Here is a 24259-nt window from a genome sequence, read left to right as displayed (position 1 = left end):
TAAAAAAAGTTTCAGAACGCTTTGGCAAAAGAACTTTGATAGATAAGTCCAAATGGAGGATTTCTTTGTAATCATAAAGCTTTCAAATAAAAAAACCCCAACAAAATATCTAGAACTTCCAGAGATACAGCATTTTATATTTTTTTCCAAAATTCGCATCTTTAAAATGGTATGCGCAGTGTCGTCTTTGGAGGGCTGTATCTCGGAGCAGAATTTTTTTTTTGGAGAAAACAAAAAAAAAAAAAAAATACGCGTTGCTTACTTAGTCCTTCATTTTAACATTTGCTAAATTCAATAACATCCGAGACTATGAAGGTACGATTTTTTCCTAGCCTGCCTGAATTGATATGGACTGTGCCATGTTAAATGAAACAAAGTTTTAATGGGAAATAGCTTTGACTTTTTTACCAAACCACGTACTAATGTAACTAATTTTATTGAAACACACGGTTCTGAAGGTATGTGTATTGTCACAAAGCTACCCCTCTGATCTACGGAAATAGCTCTTTTCGTTGTCAAATGGCTGAAGAATTTTTTTGTAAAATTTTACTCTCCTGTGTAAAATCTGATCGGCACAGATAACTTGTTTATATCAAATTACTTTCAGTTAGTCAGCTCTTCAGAGTTATCGGCAGTAGTAGAAAGTTTGCAGGAAATCTACAAACAAAATTTTGTGCCTTGTCACTAACTCAAGTGTAATGCACGTCCTTGTAGCCTCCATTAAAGCTCTGCTTTAACCTCCATCACTAATGACAGCGCTCTGTTGTCACAAAGTAATACCTCAGCCACAAGGTTGCCAGCTTTCACGGTACTGAATTGACAAAAAGAGAAAATTTACAAAGGAGCTAATGAAGCAGATAAAAAAATACAGACGTCTAAAAAATTAGTAAGCCAAAATACGCAAAATGGTATAGCAGGAATATAGCTAGAGCAGTGAGGGGTCTAACAAGGAACGCCTTAACTGCTTTGTTAAGGAAGGCCAAAGATGTTTACGGCATTCGACGCCCCTTATAGCTGGCCCGTGTGGCCGAGCGGTTCTAGGCGCTTCAGTCTGGAACCGCAAGACCGCTACGGTCGCAGGTTCGAATCCTGCCTCGGGCATGGATGTGTGTGATGTCCTTAGGTTAGCTAGGTTTAAGTAGTTCTAAGTTCTAGGGGACTGATGACCTCAGATGTTAAGTCCCATAGTGCTCAGAGCCATTTGAACCAAGGCCCCTTATATTGTCTACCATGCGACCACAACACTAGCTGCTAATGGCAACAGGGGATGGGTATAGAGGTATCCAACAGTGAGTACAGCATGAGGCTACGGTGCGTCGCTGAAATGCTTCGTCAAGGAGAAACTGGCTACCGAGTTACTGGTGTTGATACAAAGCAGAGCAATGACAACGATAAACAAAGCAAACATCGCATTATACCAACAACAGTTGCTGAAGTTGACATTTCGTCAGAACGAATCCAAGAAATTTAGCAGAGTGAGAAAGAAGTGGCAGATGAAATATTAGCGTTTCTGCAAGATGAGTCAGTGAATGTGCGGACAATGAACATGAAAAGTACAATTATGACAATACGTGCTTAACAAGAGAAAGTGATACTGAAACAGTTGTCGAACCATGTGGTTCATCACCCTTGTCGGTCAGGAGCCAAAAATCCCGTCTCCAGTGAAACGCAGCGTAGGAAATCGTTGTCAATGAAGCGGGACCTAAACATAATTACATACATTGAGGATCATTCGCAGCATAATAAAAAAAACCTGTAAATAGATTTCGAAAAAGTCTGCAGCAATACGACCGTGCAATGCATAAGGAAAAACTACGGGCATTCAATGGAGGACAAGGCGCACTTGTTACAAAAACTGGGGTTTGCGCGTTTCACGGATGCTCGATAAAGTTTACAAGATGTCATGATAATGATTTACTACTAATGAACATGAAATTGCACGCGAAGTAGATTACAGTGATTTCAAGAGAAGCAAAGAGGTACGATAACGAAATTTCAAACAAAGCATCAACTTTACTATGCACAGCAAATTGCGGAATCGGCCCGAATCTGTAAATGAGATAAACAAAATTATCCCACCTTTTAGTAAGAAATTTGTTTTCAACTCCGATCAATCGCGATCTGAAGATGGAATCCTTTCATTAGAAAGGAACTCTGGAAATTAGAGGTACCAAGAGCGTTGTATCAAGATCAACCATTATCAGTGCCTTAAAACATTTTTATGCAATTGTGGCGACTTTTCATCTGGATAGTAAATAGGCTGAAGAATTATTTATTGTGCTGCGAGATGTTAGAGATGCTCTGGCCCATAAGAGTCGTTCTCATATGCGTGATCTTGCAAGGGTAGTAGGGAATATTTACGTATCAGTAAGCAAGAGTAGGAAAATGGGCATAAGAAAACTATATCTATGTTATGAGCACTGCTTTTGGCCAATAGCTGGTCAAAATAATTTGCTTTTGCTTGATTTATGGTCTGCTTATGAAAATCATATGCCTTCAGAGGAAACTATCCCTAGTGAAAAGTGCATGACATTGCAGTTCATACTACCTTAACCACTGGACAAATTCAGCCTCTGGATGTTTGTTTTTTCCGGGCCTATAAAACACATAATCGCAGTATCTGCAGCTACACCTTGAACGATAGCCAGTTTCACGATAAGCTCCATGACAGACTGTTTCGCATTCGGTTGCATGCCATCACATTCAAGGAGTTTTGATCGCCTTGTTACACCAATATGATTGTGCACAGAAGAGCCAAAGAAGCTGGAACACCTTCCTAATATCGTGTAGTGCCCCCGTGAGCACGCAGAAGTGCCGCAACACGACGTAGCATGGACTCGACTAATGTCTGGAGTAGTGCTTGAGGGAATTGACACCATGAATCCTGCAGGCCTGTCCACAAGTCCGTAAGAGTACGAGGGGATGCAGACCTCTACTGAATAGCACTTTGAAAGGCATCCCAGATATGGTCAATAACGTTCATGTCTGGTGTTTGAACTCAGAATAGTGTTCCTGGTGCCACTCTGTAGCAATTCTGGGCGTGTGGGGTGTAGCGGTGTCCTCCTGGAATTCCCCAAATCCGTAGGAGTCCACAGTGAACACGAATGGATGCAGGTGATCAGACAGGATACTTACATATGTGTCACCTGTCAGATAGTATCTAGATGTATCAGGAGTCCCATATCACACACACCAACTGCACACGTCCCACACCATTACAGAGCTTCCACCAGCTTTAACAATCCCCTGCTGACGTGTTGGGTCCATGGATCCATGAGGTTGTCTCCCTTCCCGTACACGTCCATCCGCTCGATAAAATTTGAAACGAGACTCGTCCGACTAGGCAACATGTTTCCAGTCATCAACAGTCCAATGTCGGTGTTGATGGACGTAGGCGAGACGTAAAGCTTTGTGTCGTGCAGCCATCAAGTTACACTAGTGCGCGTTGGGCTCCGAAAGCCCATATCGATGATATTTCGTTGAATGATTCGCACGCTGACACTTGTTGATGGCCTAGCATAGAAATCTGTAGCAATTTACGGAGGGGTTGCACTTCTGTCACGCTGAACGATTCTCTTTAGTCGTCGTTGGTCCCATTATTTCAGGGCAGTTTTCGGCCGCTGCGATGTTTTACCTGATAGTGCCGAATGGCATGTCTTCTAGTGCAGAGACGATGAACTGGACTTGACACGTCTGTTTCGCAAAAAAAAAAAAAAAAAAAAAGGTCCTGACGTTCTCAGTCTATATGATTACAAGGCGCGGCGATGGAAGTGAGTAACAGATATGAACACCCATAAGATAGACAGAGCTCCCCGTTATACGCCACCTTCCGTTGTTTTCATTTGCTCTGCTGCAGTAGAAGGGTTACTTTTCAGGATTAAAAGCGGCTATTAATCAAACTACGTGCATATGGAGTATCGTCTCAGTTGTGCGACTGGATTCGTGATATCCTCTCAGAGAGGTCACAGTTCATAGTGATAGGCGGTAAATCATCGAGTAGAACAGCAGTGATATTTGGCGTTCCGCAAGGTAGTGTCATAGGCCCTCTGCTGTTCCTGATTTATATAAATGATCTAGGTGATAATCTGAGCAGTCCTCTTAGATTGTTTGCACATGACGCTGTAATTTACCGTCTAGTAAAACCATCAGACGATCAATTCCAATTACAAAATGTTCTAGAGAGAATTTCTGTATGGTGCGAAAAGTGGCAATTGGCACTAAAAAAAGAAAAGTGCGAGGTCATCCACATGGGTACCAAAAGAAATCCGACAAATTTTGGGTATACGATAAATCGCACAAATCTAAGGGCTGTCAATTCGACTAAACACCTAGGAATTACAATTACGGACAACTTAAATTGGAAAGTCCACATAGATAATATTGTGGCGAAGTCGAAACAAAGACTGCGCTTTGTTGGCAGAACTCTTAGAAGATGCGACAAACCCACTAAAGAGACAGCCTACATTACACATGTCCGTCCTCTGCTGGAATATACTGCGCGGTATGAGATCCTTACCAGGTAGGATTGACGGAGGACATCGAAAAAGTGCAAAGAATCGCAGCTCGTTTCGTGTTATCGCGCAATAGGGGTGACAGTGTCACTGATATGATACGCGAGTTGGGGTGGCAGTCACTGAAAAAAAGGCGGTTTTCTTTGCGGCGAGATCTATTTACGAAATTTCAATCACCAACTTTCTCCTCCGAATGCGTAAATATTTTGTTGATATCCACCTACGTAGGGAGAAATGATCATCATAATAAAATAAGAGAAATCAGATCTCGAACGGAAAGATTTAGGAGTTCCTTTTTCCCACGCGCCATTCGAGAGTGGAATGGTAGAAAAGTAGTATGAAAATGTTTCGATGAAACTTCTGCCAGGCATTTAAGTGTGAACTGCAGAGTAACCATGTAGATGTAGTGATATTCACGGTACACTCGTGAAAAGGTCATACGGGAAAATCACCACTTCATCGCTACCTCAGAGATGCTGTGTCCCACCGCTCGTGCGCCGACTGTAACATCACGTTAAAACTCATTACATCTTGATAACCTGCCATTGTAGCGGCAGTAACGGATCTAACAACTGCGTCAAGCACTTGTTGTCTTGTACAGGCGTTGCCGACCGCAGCGCTGTATTCTGCCTGTTTACGTTTCTCTATGTTTGAGTACGCATCCCTGTACCAGTTTCTTTGACGCTTCAGTGTATATGCATTCTTCAAAAGTAGACACCTAGGTGAACGTCCTGCACTGTTTGTAACTTTCAAGGAGTTCGCCGTCAATCTTGATGGTGCGAAACTTGGTGATCACTGTGGCGCGCCATTTTTCATTCGACGTTCATGGTGCAAGTTAATAGTCTGTTTTGATCAGTTCTTGAATGTCGACGATGTCCATTTTGGGAAGTGTAATACCTAAAAATGTTCAAATGTGTGTGAAATCTTATGGGACTTAACTGCTAATGTCATCAGCCCCTAAGCTTACACACTACTTAACCTACATTATACTAAGGACAAACACACACACCCATGCCCGAGGGAGGATTCGAACCTCCGCCGGGACCAGCCGCACAGTCCACAACTGCAGCGCCTGAGACCGCTCGGCTAATCCCGCGCGGCAAGTGTAATACCTCGTATATCCCCTAGAAGGCTGATCTTTGCATATCATGAACACTCATTTTCTGTCGCTCTCCTGATGCAGTTGTGAGTAATTAGCAGTTAATATTTTTCTTGTGAGAATTGTTAACACAACACTTCGAAATGAGCCATACAAAAGACTGAAATCGCGACCCCGCATTCAAGGAGTTCCTTGTAAGTCGAAACAAGACATGAATGTTACCGAACTAACTGTTTAATAAGTCATGATTGCAAAATACTGACACGAATTATTTACATAAGAATGGAAAAACTGGATGAAGCCGACCTAAAGTAACACCAGTTTTGGTTATGGAGAATGTCGGAACACGTGAGTGAACTCGGACCCTACGACTTATCTTGGAAGATAAGTAAACCTACATTACAGCATTTGTATACTCACAGAAAGTTTTTGACGAAATTGACTAAAATATATTCTTCGAAATTCTGGAGGTAGCAGAGGTAATACACAATCAGTGAAAGATTATCTGAAACTTTCACACACACTAGAGTGCAGTTATTGCAGTTATAAAGAGGCAAAGAACATAACAGGGGAGAACAGTATTTGCGTAGGGAATGAGAGAGAGTTGTAGCATAAGTCCGATTTTCTTCATTGTGTACACAGGGCAAGCAGTATTGTACACCATGGAGAAAACAGAAACGGAAATATAAGTTCAGGGAGAAAAAAAACTTTGAGGGTTGTTGATGACATTGTAACGATCTCGAAGATGGCAAAGGACTTGAATGATCAGTTGGACAGAATGGGTAGTGTCTTGAAAAGAGATTATAAGATGGAAAACAACAAAAGTAAAGCACGTGTCCGAATGAAATCGGGTGATGCTGAGGAAATTAGAGTAGGAAGCGAGACACTAATAGTACCGTAGTCTATGAGCTTTGCTATCCGGATATAAAAAAAACTGATGGTTGGCGATGTAGAAAGGATAACAAAACGCATACTATTTATAAATTTGAATGTTGCGAAGTTTTTTTGTTAAGGTATTTGCGTGGAGTGTGTATGGAAGTGAAACCTGTACGATAATCAGTTCCGATAGAAGATAAGCTTTGTAAGTGTGGTGTTACATAACAACGTTGAAGATTAGGACGAAAGAGATTCAAGCAACAACTTAATTAAAAGACTGAACCGGTTGATAGGAGATATCCTGAGGCAACAAAGAACTGTCCATTTTGTAATGTAAGAAATAAGGGGGAAAAAAGATTGTAGAGGGGATGCAAGGCCGACTGAGTAAGGAGTTTCAAATGCATATAAGTTGCAGTGGGTGCGCAGAGGTACAGGCTTGCTCGGGATGGACTAGTGTGGAAAGCTGCATGAAATCAGTGTTTGGACTAAAGATCACAACAACTAAAATTGTTAAAGTTATTAATTTACACAAATTATACTTCACAGAACATTTACAAAATATGTATCTATGCCAATAATAAATCTCAAACTGTCGTGACTGTCCATCTGTCTGTCTGAACACACTTCTCCAAAACTACACACATCAAAAAAAGTTTTTCATCACCTCGGTTCCGAGAGTTCAGGAACCTGTACAGAAAATTGGAATAGAGATCAACATAAACATCATTTCCGTCCTTTGTACTGCTCATGAAAACCACACATAGCTTGTTGTACCACCATACAGCAAGACCTTCAAAGGCGGTGGTCCAAATTGTTGTACACACCGGTACCTCTAATACCAAGTAGCGCGTCCTCTTGCATTAATGCATGCCTGTATTCGTCGTGGCATACTATCCACAAGTTTATCAAGGCACTTTTGGTCTAGATTGTCCGACTCCTCAGTGGCGCTGTCTCAGAGTGGTTGGTGGGTTACGTCGTCCATAAACAGCCCTTTTCAATCTATCCCAGGCATGTTCGATAGAGCTCATGTCTGGAGAACATGCTGGTCACTCTAGTCGAGCGATGTGGTTATCCTGGAAGAAGTCATTCACAAGATGAGCAAGATGGGGGTGCGAATTGTCGTCCATGAATACGAAACCTCGCCGATATGGTTGCACTATCGGTCAGAGGATGGCATTGACGTATCGTATAGCTGTTACGGCGCCTTCCATGACCACCAGCAGCATACGTCGGCCCCACATAATGCCACTCCAAAACAGCAGGGAACCTCGACCTTGCTGCACTCGCCGGACAGTGTGTCTAAGGTGTTCAAATGGTTCAAATGGCTCTGAGCACTATGAGACTTAACATCTGAGGTCGTCAGTCCCCTACAACTTAGAACTACTTAAACCTAAGGATATCACACACATCCATGCCCGAGGCAGGATTCGAACCTGCGACCGTAGCGGTCGCGCAGTTCCAGACTAAAGTGCCTAGAACCGTTCGGCCACATCGGCCGGCCTAAGGCGTTCGGCCTGACCGTGTTGCCTCCAGACACGTCTCCGACGATTGTCTGGTTGAAGGCATATGCAACACTCATCGGTGAGGAGAACGTTATGCCAGTCCTGAACGGTCCGTTCGGCATGTTGTTGGGCCCATCTGTACCACGCTGCATGGTGTCGTGGTTGCAGAGACGGACCTCGCCATGGACGTCGGGAGTGAAGTTGCGCATCATGCAGCCTATTCGCACAGTTTGAGTCATAACAGGACGTCCTGTGGCTGCACAAAAAGCATTATTCAACATGGTGGCGTTGCTGTCAGGGTTCCTCCTTCCTGGCACAAAGTAACAATGTGGACGCGATCGAACCGCGGAAATGACCGTCTAGGTATGGTTGAACAACATGAGCTGTGAACCTCCTTCCTGGTGGAATGACTGGAACTGATCGGCTGTCGGACCCCCTGTGTCTAATAGGCGCTGCTCATGGATGGTTGTTTACATCTTTGGGCGGGTTTAGTGACGTCTCTGAACAGTCAAAGGGACTGTGTCTGTGATACAATATCCACAATTAGTATCTATCTTCAGGAGTTCTGGAAACTGGGGTGATGCAAAACTTTTTTGATGTGTGTATTACACGAATTTTTATGGGGTTTTGAGCAAGGCTTGGGGCATTACATAAGGTTTATGATAGGTGCTACATGATGCGATTCAAAGTAATGAATACGACACTTATATCACCTTCAATGCGTTTAATTCACACTTCCACACTATTTGTTGCACAATGTACTCGCTACTTCAATAGCACATTGCAGAGATGGGCGTTCCTGCGCAAGCCCCTCTGTACGCACTGGTCGGCAGCGACTCTGGCTGCGCATGCCGATGCATCGTGCGTTGGGTCAGCTTGGGAGGGGGAGTATGACACACATCGAGAGTTATCCTTACTCAAGCAGGCAGACATGCGAGGGCAGCTGATGTTATTGCATGTACAGTAGCTTGCTTACTCACCATCGCTCATTATAACAAAACTACTGATATGCGAGTGTAGCCACAGGTAACAGCTAGTAATAAATAATTTTGTGGATTTCTGTTGTGTAACTGAATAACTCTTAGTACGATTTTGGTTGTTATTGTTGTCGTTGTAATCAGCAGAAAGAACTTCGTTGCATCCCCTTACAATAGTGTCAGTCGATTAACTGCACTCATCTTGAGTCATCCGTTCACGGAAACTGTTGCAAAATTCCGTCTGAAACATTCGGCATACTGTCTACAGCTTTTGTTTCAAATCTTCTAATCTGCCCGACAAAAAATGGGAAGCACCCACAATGGGAGCAGGATGCGAGATGGAACTTTACAGACTGTGAGGATATGAAATGTTAATGCAGTGACTTCAAAATCGAGTCAAATTTACGAAAAACTTGGCAGTATGAGCCCACTTGTCAGTGTGATGTTGCACACACTCTGATCTGAATACATGCACTGATTTGGCTATGAATGGTGTAATAAAACCGTTATATCCCCTACTGACGTAAGCTGGCCCACAATTGTTGTAATTGGCCCTTGATATTGCAGATACTGGCACTGGGATAGAGTTGATGCTCCACACATGGTCTGTCGGGGACAGATCTGAGGATTTTGGTGGCCACAGGAGTACCTCAGCATCACGAAAACATTTCAAAGAGACATTCACACGTGTGGACGGGCATAGTCCTGTTGATAATGGCACTACAAGTCACTTGAGAAGTAATAACATGAGCACGAAGGAAAGACTTAACGCACCGTTGCGCCGTCAGAGTTCTGGCAGCCGTGACGTGCAGTTACACCCGATGGCCTCTCACACCATGATGCCAGGAATTATTTTGCTCTGCCTCCACAAAACAATGGAAGAACCGGACGTCTCTCCAGGTCGTCGCCATGCTCTCATCATCCGAGGTAGTGCAGAACCGCGATTCTTAGCGGAAGACAATGCTACGCCATTCATTAGGAGTCCATGCTTCCCGGTCGCGGCATCACCACCCCAAACGCAACCGTTTGTGTAGTGGTGTTAATGCATGGGACAGTGATTCCCTTGTCCAGCTGCTGTTAGTCTCCAGCGAATGGTGTGGGACGACAATGAATGTTGCTTAAAGTGCATTACTTGTTGCCTCATGACAGGCGCAGATGTGAAGTTGTTACGTTGTCTTCGGTTCACAATACGGTGGTCCTCCCTTGAAGTGGTCAGCAATGGTCGACCGGAACTTTGACTAGTATGCCTACCCGCAAGTTCCCATCCAGTTCAATAACGGGGCACTGTCACATGCGAATGTTCACAAACCTTGACACTGAACGATTCGACCAGCTGGCCAAATTAAGCCCCGTGCAATGAGGCCCCTTTCAAATGCAATCACACTGGCGTACACGGCACCTCAGTGTGCTTCACCCTTATATGACCTGCCAAGATTTGTAACCGCAGAAAAGACGAACAACAGTAATCCACTCTGGTAGCCATTCTACCTGATACGGAGAATTGCAACTCTAATGATTTACACATCCGCTAATGGTATGTCAATGTACGAAGTTACGTTGACATTCGATATAATATCACATTCCGCCGTCTGTGATGTTTCTTGGCAAAAAAATTTACAGATCGTTGTTTCAGCACTTCCACAACAACCAAATCGCCCAGCAGGTGAGGAAGCACTGACAAAAGTAAGCTCTCCTACCTTAAATGACCCTTCCGCACGGACGACTGTTGATCAGCTGATTCATAGTCAGAGTGTAGTTTTGTAGCATACACACCTAGCAAGGGATCCGTCGTTACTGGCTCTCTGCTGTGATACAAAAACACCATCCCATGCTGTGCTCGCACTGCATGGCGAACAGACTCAAAACCGCTAAGTATGAATAAGGTAGTTAGGTGGCAAGATCTCACTCAACTCTTTCTCTCTGCCCGCTGCCTGTAAACGCGCGCTGTTACCACAGCGTCATATCTACAGTGTCGCTTCGTCCACGTAGCATTAAAAAGAAATGATTTCAGACACGTCTATTGCTAACATAGTTAATGTTGCAACCATGCGCTTGATTTAGACGTATGACGTATATACAGCTGTCTCGCATTCAACAACGTTCTTGTTGCTGCTTCACTACATTATAGCAGGATCTTAAAAGTGAGCGAACAAGGGCTGAAATAAAAATTCTATTTGCCCGAAGACTTCCGATTGCTTCCTATTTCTGCCGACTGACTGAAGCGAGATTGAGCTAGAGTGCTTTGAAGTATTTGATAGAATACTCGTAATAAGAGAGCTGACATATATCAGAACCTGTAATATGACTTTAATTTCCGGTCACGAATCGCGTTGAATGATAGCTCTGTATCTTATCTTGAAAAGTGTGCAGGTGGTTTTGGCGCCAAATACTGCAGAAGCAGTGACAGAGCGGTTAAGGTCCAAGCTCCAAGTGGAAGAGCTAATGAAGAGCATAACACACCTTCCCATTAGGATATTTTGAGGACGACTTTTTTTCAGAATATGAGGCAAGAGATGCTTAACCAATAACTCAAACAGCTTTCAGGGTATTTGTGACAATTACAATGATTGTAGAATTTTGTGGACGCAGTTTCAGCAAATTAAAGATGGAGAAAGCTGCTTAATGTGGAGTATGGGTGAAAATAGACTGTTAAATTGAACTATCTTGCTGATAGAATACGATATGGCTGCTAAATTTGTCTTCAATGGGTTACTTACGCCCAAAGCAAGGAAAGTTGAAGTCAACTTACTACAGATTTTGCCTTTTATACAATTTATAATTTATTGAATATACGTAACTCCTTGACTGCAACATATTTCATAAATAGAGTTCATTTCTTAATATTTTTCAATAGCGCCTCATTTTTTAAACCTAATCACAAAATTATAAAATTTGTTCCACCTGAGTAGAAAAAAACTGCAGTAGTTAGTTTTACGAGTGGGGGTGGGGGAGGTGCAACTTCGTCAGATCTGCTAGGGCCACAGCATAATCTTGGTACGGCCGTGGGTACGACCCTCTTCTATCCACTGGTTCCAGACACCCAACACTCTTGGTGCATCAAGTCCAGCACAACTGTCACGGTATGAGAACAGGCTTCCAGGAGATCAATCATTTTTGCTTTGTTAGTATCCAGTCACGCTTTGGCTTCCAGGAGGCATATTCCTAATTTCTTTCTCGCTGCCTCTTCATTTGATTTCTCTTCACTGCCTACGCTCGATGATACATAAATCGTTCCAGTCACGTTACAGCACGCTACTGAGCTTGCTTAAACTTCATTTCTCTCCATTCTTAATAATCTATTTATTTTAATTGTATTTATTTAGCCTCTCGATGCCCATTATTTGGCCAACTACGTTGTTCTTTTAATATGTTTACAATTACTTATTAATTTGATATGTTTACAGTTAAGTTTCAATACATCAGTTTCTTTTTCTTAATTACATAATGTTACCCCAAACAACATAAATATATGAACTTTTTTCTTCCAAGTATCAGTGATGCTGCTGTCTTGTGCTGAGGACGTTACAAACCAACAATCTTATTTAGCTCATAACAAGCTGTATGAGGTTCATTACTGGAAATAAACAAGTAATAGGGCTAGGAATTGACACTGTGAGCAAATAACCATTTAATGAACATTAATGGACACGTTTTCTTCTTCTGGCAACAGCAGAGGTTGTGCAGCTGAGGAGTCAATCATGTAATACGGTTGCTGTGGCTCGCTGTATTGTCATCTTGGACTTGAGAGATGGATGTTCATTTCTTGAAAATAACTAGTGACATGTGTGGTGTCACCGCCAGACACCACACTTGCTAGGTGGTAGCCTTTTAAATCGGCCGCGGTCCGCTAGTATAAGACGGACCCGCGTGTCGCCACTGTCAGTAATTGCAGACCGAGCGCCGCCACACGGCAGGTCTAGAGAGACGTACTGGCACTCGCCCCAGTTGTACAGCCGACGTTGCTAGCCATGGTTCACTGAGAATTACGCTCTCATTTGCCGAGACGATAGTTAGCATAGCCTTCAGCTAAGTCAATTGCTACGACCTAGCAAGGCGCCATTTATCCTTTGCTATGTATCTAATGAAGCATGTACAGTGACAAGACCAATGTTCACCAATTGTGGATTAAAGTTAAGTATTCCAGCAGCTACGTACTTTTCTTTATATCATTCATTACGTATCCTGTTTCAGACCTCACGCCATCCTGCGTGAGCTTATAGCGTGCATTTCGGCTTCCTCAAACAACACGGTGTTGGCACTTCTGCCGACACTTCAACATGGACAAAGATTTCCGGCTGTCGAGCACGGTTCATGATCCCTGTAGGTAGTGCGAGCTGTGTCACGACTGCCATACGGAGTTTGGCCTGCTGACCGGCGTATCGGGGATATTGGAGCGGTAGGTGCCAGTTGTGAAGAAGGGTATTTACATAATAATGGGGAGCTTAAAACTCTTACTTAATGTTGTTAATTGTTGACAGTCTTGCTTCCGTGCCTGTGCCACCTTCGTAAAAACTTTTGTTCTGTGGATATGTGCAAGGTAACAACCCATCCCATGTCTCATTCTTACCGTTGATGTTATACGATGTGCAAGACTGAACTCTGAATATCATGTTCTTTTAGGAATGAATGGTTGTATCCTTACAAAGTTACATAATGTCATTATCTGAGAGGTTTCACAAAATCGGTACCCCTTACCAGATACCCCTTTCGTAACAGTAGTTACAAAGTCCGTAAAGGACAGAAACATACGGAAAGGTATTGCTAATTAGTCGACTGTTTCGTTGTCTATGGTACCTGAATGTTCTTTCAATCAGGGAAGCTGCACTCTATTGTGGTGTCTGATACATTGATGAACTAGTTCCTGTACATCAAAGAGATAATAGTTCCTTTCGAAGTTCCAGGACTGATGTTCTCGTCTTTCGAAAAAAAAAAAAAAATGGTTAAAATGGCTCTGAGCACTATGGGACTTTACATCGGAAGTCATCAGTCCCCTAGAACTTAGAACTACTTACACCTAACTAACCTAAGGACATCACACACATTCATGCCCGAGGCAAGATTCGAACCTGCGACCGTAGCAGTCGCGCGGTTCCGGACTGAAGCGCCTAGAACCGCTGCGGCCGGCTCGTCTTTCGAGGACGCTGCGAGAATATATATTGTTGATATTATGTAATGAGTTTTGAGCGTATCTTTTATTGCTAGACGCTCGGCATGGGGTCGTTTGAAGTGGAAGCTTGTAAATGTCTCTGGTTTCCACAGTGGGACGGAAATAAGCAAATACTGTTCCTTCTGTCACTTCGGACCCGTCAGAGTACTCTATATTGGGCTCGCTGTCGGACACACCGTCAGAACGGGATTCAGAAAGTGTCGTTATTGCAATACCCAACCAGCTGTTCATTCAAACGAAGTAATGAGTGCTACTTACAGGCGATCTCAAGTTATTCAATATTTATATAGTTCCAGAAGGCTTTTCACACAGTTCCTCACAAGAGACTTCTAATCAAGTTGCGTTCCTGTGGGGCATTTCAGCTGCGCAACTGCATCCGTGACTTCCTCTCGTAGAGGTTACAGTTCGCACTAATTGACAGGAAGTTATCGAGTGAAAATAAAAGTAATATCTGGGGTTCCCCAATTAAGTGCAACAGGCCATCGGCAGTTGATCTACAAGGCTGGAAAAAGCAACATTCTCGAAGATTGTGTTCAATGACACCAAGGTACAATATGTGCGTACTATAGGGTAGTAGTGTTAGTGAGTCATTTGTCACGGTCTTTGGCGCTCCGGAGACTTGTCTGTGCACCCTCTGTTTTGACCATGTTTCCAACATTCATACAAATACGCCACACCGACGAGGATATAGTCCTGCCGAACAGCAACAGGGTCACATTGTGCGCCTGTGGTGAACTGAAGGGATGTATCGTCGGATTTCTGCATACGACGGACGCAGAGTATCTGTGGTGTGTCGATGCCTTCAACAATGGTCTGTGGGACATTCCCACACCTACAGATCAGGGTCTGGACGTACGCGTAGTAGAATCGTAGGTCACAATTCACGTATTGGTGGCCGACTGAACATCATGCAGGTATGAAATCTGAGCACATGTTGCACTTGCTGTGTCATCAGGGACCACTGGGAATTGTCTGGTTGCACCAGTATTAAGAACACGTGTGAATTTGGCCGGGCTACCACTGATACCAAGACACGCTAATAAAGGTTTCTCTGGTGTCATGAAAGAGTTGACAGGAGGGTGGAATGGCTCTCTGTTGTCTTCAATGATGGGAGTAGATTCTGTCTGTATGCGAGTGATGGACGTACACAAGTAAGGTGCAGATCTTGTGAGATGCCTGTTCCAGAGTGCATTCGCCTACAACACAGGTCCCATCCCAGGTATAGTGGTGGAGGGGCCATCAGTCACAACTCACGGTCAAATTTAGTGTTTCTGCACAAAAAAGAAACCAGTGCGCACTACATAGCACAGGCTGCTATACCCGTGCTACTGCCACTTCTTCGAGAGGAACGTGATATGTTTTTCTTTGTCAGCAGGATAATGCACGTCCAACGTGGTGCGCAACAGCTGCCCTGTCCAGTAAGATGCGACTGTCTGGGCAGACTTTACTGTTGTACGTTTGTTTACTTTAGTCTGAGCTTGCTATCATATATTCCTACAATAGTGAACTACCTGTCACCTCACTTGTCAATAAAACAACCTTCTCCTTGAGCGTGTTACAGCCAAAGCTGAGACAGGAGCAATGAACTTTTCCAGAAGTTTCTCGAACATACTAGACGACACACAATAAATTTTACCGCCATTTAGTATTCAGTGATGGAGATTATACATGGCTAAACTCAATCACAACTCTCACATAGGATCTACTGAACTGATAAGATATTAGCAGTGCCTAGCTGTATTCTTTCAATGTCCGCTGTCTTGCCTACGAGATAACGACTCCAAAGACTAGAGCAGCTCTACAGAAATGAAGATAGTCACACAGTGCACATTTCAAAAAATCCTAGGGAAATACGCTCAACGAGCAACACTCACAAAAAAACACCAGTTCCTTGAACATCTATCACCCCGTTATTCACTATTTCTTTTAATCCTCTGAGCATTCAGGGCTTTATTAGCATCTGTAGTTTCATTCCAAAGGCACTGGTACATCACAAGAAAATGAATAACACCTTGGTTCGCGGTAGAAACCACTGGTATTCACATGCTTAAGACACTCTTCAAATTCGAAGCTATATCAATATATTTATAAACTTGGTCTTGTAAGCAGTTCACGACAAGCGAGCAGGCATGTCTCTTCGGCCCGTGACAATAAATCCACAGCGAACTTAGCGTAAATTAAATTTATTCGCAATTACAATTACATTTGTGCCGAAACAGGACACGAACTCGGATTTTCCGTTTATCGCGAGCGGTCGCCTTACTATTCGACTATCCGAGCAAGGAACCAAACTTTCATCGTAGTTAGGAATAACAGAGGCACTGTAATATCGAACTTATCGTAGTATTAACCGTAGGCTTAACGTACTGCAGTCTTGAGATGTGGTATACGGTTCGGCTTCTAGTGAGTTTAGTGTCGTCTTGGTTCATGTCTTATCTGAGGTTAATTCTACGTCGGAGGACGCTGTCTACCGATGGAGTAGCGCCACTGGCTGCTTGTAGCTGTCGTGGTTGTCGTTTCTCCTCCGAAGTTGACGAATGAAGGGGTTCTGGGAACGACGGGATTTGGTGTAGAGTCTTCTCGCTCCGCGCTGGCATCTATCAAGGGCGTAGGGCTCGCCAGCCGCGTCGTGCAGTTGGTGTGCCGGAAAGTCGTAGGCCAGATGGAACACTTGGCGCAGCATTTTGTTCTGGATGGCCTGCAGTCGCTTGACCGACTAGGAGCTGCCTATCCCCACACTTCTTTGGGGGAGCAGACTGGCCGAATGCTCATTCTTTAGGTATAGAGACCACAACTGACCGACAGTGAAGACCTCTCGTTGAACAGTGGAGATAGCACGGTAATTTGCTGCCCTGTTTGCTTATGCACATGAGTAATGTGCTCCTTCCCTGTGAATTTCTGATATAAGAGGGTCGCCAGGTATTTCGAGGATTTGGTTCATTCAATGATCACGAGGAGAAAATACAGAGACTTACCAATACAGAGGCTTACCGACAATTATTCTTCACATGCGCAATTCGCTAGTGGAACGGGGTTGGAGGGCTCAGTTAGTGGTACAAGAAGGACCCTACGCCACACACTATTAGGTGGCTTGCGGAGTATGACGTAAATGTAGATGCCCAAGGAGCACAACACTGGCAACCGCTGGTGGACTACGCTTGGTCAGGATCATGCCTCGGTTTTCGGCGGCATTGGAACCGACCCTCAAATTCGCAGCCCATTCACCAAGGTGATGGCCGGCACCTTGGGTGTGGTTCACATTGAGGCGGTAAAATATGCTATACGATAAGCGATACAATATGTGATGCGATGCGATACAGAAGCAACCCGCATGAGTGGAGTGCACAGAAACAAAATGGAAGTGGCTAAACTGGTCCACACTGGGACAACAGCGATATGACACCGATATGTATCTCTATCGCATCACCTGGCGTCACAGGGAGTGCTCGTCGCTCCACACAACTACTATCGTAACATATGTAAGGAGCGAAATTTTGAATCAATCAGTTTACCTAGAAAAATTGCTTTACGTAGATTAAGCAAAGCTACATCCATCTCTGTATTTAGTTTCTCGGTGAAGCTTTACTTTTTGCGAAATAATAAAAACCACTGTGTTGGGATTCGTGTGCGATCTCCGCTACACAGTTTTTCTCATTCGATTTTGATGAAAATATCCCTTTAAAAAATTAATTTTCCGCATATTATAGCCCCACATCACAGCATAATATTAAACTGGTTTCCTTTTCGTTATTGGCCTTAGTTACTGCGATACTTCGAAGTAAAGTAAAACATCTAACATATTTTGAAAAGTTTGAAGTGAAAAATGTAGTTGCTGGCCTGTTTACGTTCGGTGCGTTTTACAACGTACATTACTGCATGTGAATTATTGCTAAGATCTAGAAACTGTTTTTAACGATGGAAGGAGACCATACCATACGAGGTCTGCTCAAACAATTCCGGAGTATTCGTAATTTCGTGCGAATGGTGTGTTGGGGCGAAATGCGGTTGACACCCCTGCACACGCCTGTGTTTAATGTGTGATGCCGGAAGTTTCAGTGCTGTATATCTGTTAGCTATTGTTCAGTGCTGTATTGAGTAGAACGTTCTGTCGCAGTTTGCGAATTTCGGGAGGCAGAGTTCGAGAAGCAACGCGTCTGCATTAAATTATGCGTGAAACTCAAGTAAACATTTACAGTCACACCAAATGTTGCAGGATACCTACGGTGATGATAGCTTGTGCCTTATCGGTTTTTACGAATGGTTTACACGTTCTAAAAATGGCCGGACGGAAGTTAAAGACGACCCTCGTTCAGAACGCCCTTCGACGTCTACCGCAGAAAGACTGACTGTCCGATACATTGCAGAAGAATGTAACATTTCAGCCGGATCATGTCATAAAATCCTGACACAGCATCTTGGAATAAATCATGTTGCCGCCAAGTTCGTCCCACGGGTCATGAGTCTAGATCAGAAAGATCTTTGCTTCGCAGTCTGTGAACAGCTTTTGGATCGCGCAAATGAGAACGAGATGTTCCTTAAGACAATCATAATTTGTAATGAGACACGGGTTCTGTTATTTTGAGACCAAGGTTCAATCTTCACACTGAGTCGGGATCCTTTATTGTATGATTATATGATAGCGGAACAAACACTGGTAGCAGTTACTTCTGTAAAATATCTGGGAGTATGCGTACGGAACGATTTGAAGTGGAATGATCATATAAAACTAATTGTTGGTAAGGCGGGTACCAGGTTGAGATTCATTGGGAGAGTGCTTAGAAAATGTAGTCCATCAACAAAGGAGGTGGCTTACAAAACACTCGTTCGACCTATACTTGAGTATTGCTCATCAGTGTGGGATCCGTACCAGGTCGGGTTGACGGAGGAGATAGAGAAGATCCAAAGAAGAGCGGCGCGTTTCGTCACTGGGTTATTTGGTAACCGTGATAGCGTTACGGAGATGTTTAATAAGCTCAAGTGGCAGACTCTGCAAGAGAGGCGCTCTGCATCGCGGTGTAGCTTGCTCGCCAGGTTTCGAGAGGGTGCGTTTCTGGATGAGGTATCGAATATATTGCTTCCCCCTACTTATACTTCCCGAGGAGATCACGAATGTAAAATTAGAGAGATTAGAGCGCGCACGGAGGCTTTCAGACAGTCGTTCTTCCCGCGAACCATACGCGACTCGGGGTCAGGGATTTTCTCTGCCTCGTGATGGCTGGGTGTTGTGTGCTGTCCTTAGGTTAGTTAGGTTTAAGTAGTTCTAAGTTCTAGGGGACTTATGACCACAGCAGTTGAGTCCCATAGTGCTCAGAGCCATTTGAACCATACGCGACTGGAACAGGAAAGGGAGGTAATGACAGTGGCACGTAAAGTGCCCTCCGCCACACACCGTTGGGTGGCTTGCGGAGTATCAATGTAGATGTAGATGTAGAAAGGTTCTCCAAGACTAAAAAAAGCTCGGCAGGTAGTTTTCTTTGATTTTAACCTGTCGAGCTTTTTTTAGACTTGCAGAACCTTCAGGACTCATTGTGAAGATTGAACCTTGGTCTCAACATCATAAGCGTAGACCCGTACCAATGGTGTGTTGGGGCGAAGGAATAATTCATCAGAGAATTTTTTCCACAGCGACAAACTTAATCGATGGTACTATAGGGACGTGTTGCGCCGTCTGCAAGAAAATGTGAGAAGGAAACAGCCCGAAATGTGGCGAGGCAATTCATGCCTCTTGCATCAGGATAACGCCTCCGCACACTGATCCCTGTTCTTGTCTGACTGTTTCACAAAAAATGAAATCACTGTGCTGCCTCATCCTCTAAACTCTCCAGCCCTGGGCCCTGCGAACTTTTTTTTTAATTTCCAGAAGTGAAAACCTCGTTGAAAGGACGGATTTGCAGTGATAGATGAGATAAAAGAAAATACGCAGACGGTGCTTCGCTCGTGCAAGCAAGATGCCTACCAAGACTGCTTCCGGAAGTGGAGACGTTGTTGGGTGCGGTGTATCACTTGCGCAGGAGAGTATTTCAAAGGAGACCAAGCACAAGGTAAGCGTGGAAAAATTTTGTAGACGAAGTTCTGGAATTTTTTTGAACAGACCTCGTATTGGAGCTTGTCCGCGACGAGGTTAGCAGCTAGGCGCCCCAAGTAATGCTGCCTACGCCTACTATACTTGAGCGCGGAGCTGCCTCGTGTTTCTCTTTTTCGTATGCTGCCGATAGAAGCTGAAGCTGGAAATGATAAATGTACTGAAATGAAAAGACACTGGGCATCTTCAGCTGATGATGCCGACCTGATATTTTTTCAGTCTATGTTCCATATTGCAGGAATCCTTGTGACACGTGTGAAAGAGATCTGAAATCTTAATTCACGTTACTTCAGACCGAGCAGCTAGACGAGGCCAGGACCCCCACGGGATCTTTAGTATCAGCATCGGCTGCTTCCATTTCTTTAAAACATTTTCTATCCCTACGCAGAGTTCACTAACCACCGCTCTGTCATTGATGGTGACCGATTATCTTCAAATCCAGCAATATTTCTTCTCAATACTTCTCAAATTGAGTTACATACAACTTTGCGAGACTGAACAGTTGTACAAACATTATGCTAGTTTTATTAAGCTGTAATAATTATTTATATTTTTGAACAGTTGTACGAGTACTGTCCTAGTTTTATTAATTTGTAACCATTATTTATATTTATTTATACCTGTATCACATTAAGAGAAGTACCATACTAGGTGGTCTTACTAAAAATAAACTTTTCATACTAGCATTTTTAACGTCTTTCAAACACTTGCATGAAGTCACCTTTTGTAATGAGTAGCTTCTCAGCAGAAGAAGTAGTAAGTCGAAAATGTGTGTTGTGTTTTGTCAGAGTAGTTGATACTAGTTGCTCCAAAAAGTTGAAACTATCTAGGCGCTTTCAGTGAAATTTGAAGAATTTACGTCCGCGTTGGGAAAGCTCATGAGAAACCACAGCCGAACCACATTTGATGTTTATATCACCTAGCGCTTCCTTTTCTCTTTTAGTTGTTTGAGCTTTAAATACTGCTAATCCACAATAACGTCCTCTTCAGAAGAGCTCATGAATGCAGCTGAGCCAGAAACGTGATCCGTGCTGTCTTGTCCTAACACAGGTCGCATCATGTACCACGTACGAGGGGCGTTTGAAAAGTCCGTGCAAAGTCCGAGATATGGCACCCACCAGCGCGTATCGAGGTCATGTTTAGTTAGTAGCATCTTTGGAAGGAACGCACACCACGTTTCAGCCAAATTGGTCTATTTCTGTGTGTTTGGCATTCGTGTGAATAAAGGAAATCGAGTGATTGTCAAAAAATGGACGAAGAATTTCGCGTGGTGGTTAAACATTACTTTATGAAAGGCAAAACGCCTCAGGAGACTAAAGAAAAGCTTGATAAACATTACGGTGACTCTGCGCCTTCGATTATAACAGTTTATAAGTGGTTTCAAAATTTTCGGAGTAGCCATATGGGCACAAGTGATGCTGACGTTCTGGACGCCCTGTGGAGGTTACGACTCTAGAAATCATTGATAAAATCCATGGTATGGTGATGGATGACAGAAGAGTTAAGATGCGTGAGATTGCTAGTGCTGTGGTCATCTCAAATGAACGGGTACATAATATTTTGCATAAACATTTGAACATAAGAAAGCTATCTGCAAGATGGGTACCGCGATTGCTCATGCTTGACCAAAAACGGAATCGTGTGAAGTGTTGCAAGGATGGTTTGCAGCTGTTCAGGAAGAATCCGCAGGACTTTAAATCGTTGTTTCCTCACTGTGGATGAAACATGAATACATTACTATACTCTTGAGACCAAACAACAATCTAAACAATGAGTTACCAAGGGAGAATCTGCACCAAAAAAGGCGAAGACCAGTCCTTAATTCTCGTCGACTACCTGGAAAAGGGTAAAACTATTACAGGTGCATATTATTCGTCGTTATTGGACCGTTTGAAAACTCGAGCTGCAAGAAAAGCGCCGGCGATTGGACTGCAAAAAAGTCATTTTCCATCACGACAATGCAGCAGCATACACATCAGCAGTTCTGGTCGCAAAATTAATGGAAATAGGATTCAAACTCGTTTTACATCCCCCCTATTCTCCAGACTTGGCTCCCTCGGACTACTATTTGTTCCCCAATTTGAAGAAATGGCTGGCGGGACAAAGATTTTAGTCAACCGAGAAGGTGATTGCAGCAACTAATAGCTATTTTGCAAACTTGGACAATTCGTATTATTCGGAAGGCATCAACAAATTATAACACCGTTGGACGGAATGTGTAAGTCTAAAAAGAGACTATGTCGAAAAATAAAAAAGATTTACCTCAAACACGTAAGCAGTTTTTATTTTTGCATGGACTTTTCAAACGCCCCTCGTACTGTATAGCTACGGTATCGTCCCTGTGGGAACGAAAGCGCGTTGCACAGATATGCGTCACGTCGCGCTCTCTTTACTATAACGAATCGTATAGCATACACTGGTCAACCATGCAAAATTTCAAGAATGGAAATGGGTGTTTCTTATACATTTTACCCCCCAATAACGAAAATGTTTTTTAGCAACCTCAGTTTTAAAGTACTGAATTGCATTAGAATTGTTATAAAAAGCAAGTTGGTACATTTCTTAAGAAATGCAACCTATTACGGCCGCCCTCATGACGAGATTACCGAAAAGTTTTCCTACAAGGAATCTTTTACAACAGGGCAACAGTGCGTGTGACTCATTGGCTCAAATGGCTCTGAGCACTATGGGACTCAACTGCTGAGGTCATTAGTCCCCTAGAACTTAGAACTAGTTAAACCTAACTAACCTAAGGACATCACAAACATCCATGCCCGAGGCAGGATTCGAACCTGCGACCGTAGCGGTCTTGCGGTTCCAGGCTGCAGCGCCTTTAACCGCACGGCCACTTCGGCCGGCCGTGTGACTCATTGTCTGTTGCTTCTGAATACAATGTTTTCATCAGTCGCGAAGAAATGCTTCCATTGTTTGGCTGTGCATTCACGAGTGTTAATCAGCGCGATATAAATATACCTTGTGCTGAGTGTTTCGTTTTGCTTTGGTGGTGCATTATTGTTAGTGTTTGTACAAAGTCAACGGGTTTGTTTAAATCAACCAAACAACTTTTGCTACATCTGTGGGGAGTACACTATTAAATCATGCAGCCGACGTTATGACACCCGTAGCGAAGAACTTTTGTGATCTTTATGTCGGGTGCAAGTTAGGTGAGTAAGACCGAAAACGGGCACAACATTTGTTATCTGTTCGTCTCGTCCTAATGGATGAGTGAAGAAAAAAGGTAAAGTTGCAATGCCTTTTGCTATTACGACGATGCGTGGAGGGAGCCAATCAATCACGCAGATGACTGATAATTCTGCATGGTTGAAATAACAGGGATGAAGTACAAGGATAGAAGGACGATCAAGTATCCCTCCATCAAGTCAGCTATTCGACCCGTACCGCACAGTTCTTCCTCCACGTTCCTCCAGACACGTGGCCATTGGAAGTTGAAACCCAGGCCCAATATAGAGCAGACGCAAGGAATGCAAGCTCTGATTTCGATGACGAAGAAACGTCGCCACATCTCCTGACATAAATAAAAGATTTGAATGACCTTGTCAGCGGCCTGAATCTTTATAAGCTACAGACTGAACTCTTGGGTTCGTGTTTGAAACAGTGGAATTTACTAGACGAAGATGCTAGAATTGGTTTCTTTCGACGTCGCCAGGCTGCCTTCGGACCATTCTTCGATATAAAGAGTCAATTACTGCAATGACGTGAATTGTCTGTTTAATTTTATGGTAATGAAACATGTATCAGTACAATGGCGACTATTCGTTGATGGCACCGAAACTAGTTCCAAAGCGGAAGTCCATCACAATAGCAATGTACAGCCTCCTGTTACCGTACCATAAGTCACTATTTTGAAGGAAACGTACAGCAGTATGGAACTTTTATTTAATAAAGTTCAACATAACAGTAGGTTAGCGCAGCGCTTGTTGGCGTCTGCCGAGCGCGAGCCGTTGAAGCGGCAGAACTGGGAAATCCCCTTACAGACTTGCAAGGAAAAACAACGACAGAAGCAGCGCAACGTGCGTCTGTCAAT

General features: G+C 43.6%; 1 protein-coding gene across 1 annotated transcript in view; it reads right to left on the bottom strand.

Moving 5' to 3' along the window:
- LOC124612299 (putative glycerol kinase 5) overlaps positions 1–24259 on the bottom strand; it is a 394929-nt gene that overhangs the window by 281453 nt on the left and 89217 nt on the right. The window lies entirely within an intron of this gene.

Source organism: Schistocerca americana, chromosome 4 (genome assembly GCF_021461395.2).
Source record: "Schistocerca americana isolate TAMUIC-IGC-003095 chromosome 4, iqSchAmer2.1, whole genome shotgun sequence".
In the NCBI taxonomy this organism is placed as follows: Eukaryota; Metazoa; Arthropoda; class Insecta; order Orthoptera; family Acrididae; genus Schistocerca; species Schistocerca americana.
The sequence above is the reverse complement of the archived record's forward strand: the minus strand, read 5'-3'. Positions and strand labels throughout refer to the sequence as shown.